This window comes from Bradysia coprophila (assembly GCF_014529535.1).
Source record: "Bradysia coprophila strain Holo2 chromosome X unlocalized genomic scaffold, BU_Bcop_v1 contig_20, whole genome shotgun sequence".
NCBI lineage: Eukaryota > Metazoa > Arthropoda > Insecta > Diptera > Sciaridae > Bradysia > Bradysia coprophila.
This window is the reverse complement of record NW_023503307.1, coordinates 6232330-6235337: the sequence shown is the minus strand read 5'-3', so window position 1 is coordinate 6235337 and position 3008 is coordinate 6232330.

The following is a 3008-nucleotide window of genomic DNA, read 5'->3' as shown; positions in this document are numbered from 1 at the left end:
CCACGATTTGAATATCTCTCGCATCCACATAATTAAGAGATTTCTGATAACATGCAAGCGACACAAATATAATGTTAAAATAAAATTGTGATATTTACTCAACTTTTCGGGTTCGAATAAAGTGAAAGTCGATATTTTAATTAAAATTGCTGGCGCATAACATAAAAGGGTTGAACGAATTTTTTGGCAAATATTTGAACAAAAAAGCAAATGTTCTGGTTTCAAGGATCTTATTTGATTAACACTTACGCTATTTTGTATATTTCAACACATTTTATACAATATGTGTACGAGAGTATAAAACACTGTATGTTGTGTGTGCACATTATGCTTATATTCTTATAAAATTACGCAAATGATTATATTGCTGCGACACATGATTAACAAATATTTGAATCCCAGTTGCAGTGATTATGTGATGCTGCTAACAAATTTACCCTTTTGCTCTACTTCATAATTAGATTGGAATTATAAATGAAATACTTGTAGGTGCATGTAATATGTGTTAAGAGATCTGAAGATTACTGAAGCGATGCAAATGGTTTAATATATGCAGGAAAATGTCGAGCGGAATTTGTTGTCGTTTATATCATCTGCTCATATAGGGAATAATCGAAGAACTAGGTACTGTTGTGTTGTAACGTTATAGTCCGATAAGGTAGGTTACACTGAATGGTAATTGTAATTGGTATTTTATCTGACTACTTGGAGATAGATACGATGACACAATTTTCTCTGCTGCTTGGTGTCGGTTCATAATGTCTTAAACTCGAAAGAGATATAAGTTTGAACGAGTGAAGTAAAAGAGTTCGATAAATAGTAGTTTACATGACAAGAGATAGAAAGTTGAAAAGTCCAGTTTTCGTGTGAAGTTTGTCAATCCAAGGCGAAGCCGAGATCAATCAAAACATAAAACCGTGACTTTTCGATTTTTGTCGCTAATTTTATAATGAATTTTCCATGCTTTTGAAACTTAAACCAATTTCCTCTAGGGAGACCACTTGTAAGCCTCACTTCGTTCGGCCTACAATCCGCGAAATTGCCTAAAATCAATCGTCCAAAACAGGTACACAAATAACCATTACATGTTTTGTTTTCCCTATGGTCGAAAGTAACTTATTACACACCTAGTGAAAACAAGAAATTTGGTTTAGGTTGCAAATGGAAAATCCATTACATAACTAGGCTTAAAAGTTGAAAAGTCTCGTTTTCGTGTGTTTATTTACCGTTTAATTTCCAGCTTTATATCACTTGTTAAGTAAATAATTATTACTTTACTAGAGAGGTAATGTGGCCATTCCTTCACTAGTGAAGACTCGGGCTGAAGCCCTCGGATACTTTTACTCATCTGGATACGAGATATCAAATTACTTCACTTGTATAGTAATGTACTATTACATATATAAAAAGATAAAAAATTAAGTTTTTGTGTGAATTTTTGTGATCGGCTAGGTCAATAAATACATGACAACGTGGCTTTTAATTTTTATACCTAGTTATGTAATAGTGTATTACTTCCGAGGTTCCAAGTTGTGTATTTGATAAGTGGGGTGTTCCCCCACTGCGTCTATAATTCTTGTAATTCTTGAAAAATGTGGAAAATTGTCGAGATTCTTAAAAATTCACAAAAAGATTCCTGAAAACTGATCCTGTCGTAATGTTAATGCGACTAGAATTGAATACCTGTTAGGTGTGTCTCAGAAGATATGAACTTAGAAATACCTTTACATAGTTGCAGATTTTTGAAGAGTTTTTGTAAAGAGTTTTGACGAATATGCACTGTTGAAAGGTTTCTCAATACCAGCAGGGTTTTTGAGGAGAATTTTCGCATCAATTACTTTGTAAAACGTATTACTCGACATTCGATATTTTTAATCCCACGCCTTAGCAACGGACCATTACATTACATATTAGTGTAAATGACCGAATTGCTAATGGACTTGTAAATTGAAATGAAAGAAATTGCCACAACATTGAGACCCGCACACAATCTTCACGTTAATGTCTTGATGCTCTAACCAAATGAGTTACCAGTTGAATGTCCTTTTCAAATGTAGCATTTTCCGAAAAATACATTTTGACCCCAACTCCCAATAGGTAAATGAATTTTAATTGAATTAAGAGTTATTCTAATCTTTCTGTTGTCTTTTTATCTCATTGGACATATAACACATGATCCTTAGGGGATGAATATTTAAAAAAAAAATTGTTCACAAAAAACCTCCCTTGTTTATTGTGATACACCTTTTGCATGTGATTGTATGTTGTTGCTGAATATAATCGAAGAGTTACATAATAATGCGTACCTACCGATCAAATATAATTCACAAACTTGTTAATAAGAGAATTGAGAGATTTACGTTTCGTTTTAAAAAATAGGGGAATGTTTTCCAAGGTCAATAATAATCACAGAATTTGACTGTACCAAATATTTGTATTATGTATAAACCTATATACGCGGTGTGTTGTATACTGTTGTTTGATTTAAAATCAATACGGAAAATATCACGGAGATGAGCGTGCGTTTCAAATATGATTTTGAAGCACATGCACATTTATAATTTCGACCACACCCTATATATATATATATCCCGTATACAGTCATATTATATTCTGCATAAACTTTTCGTACACCATTATGTAGCCCTACATACCTCGAAATCATATATTCAAAAACATTTGCCAATTTCAAACTCGAATTCGCACAATATTATACCGCTATGTGTGCATCCGTGTACATATATATATATATATATTGCACACGCTTAACTTTGTATAATGACAAAACAGAGGACATGACTGAGGTTCGTGTATGTGGAATTGGGTATAAAAGCGATATTTGCATATGAATATGCTACTTATATGTTATGTACGTCCATATCTAGGCATATATTTATATATAAACGTTAAATTTGAAACCCGAGTAATTTTATTGATTAAAAGTGGACCGTAAATAAAAGTGAATAAATTCTGCATGATGGAACAAAAACTGTTTAGCTAATTTCATC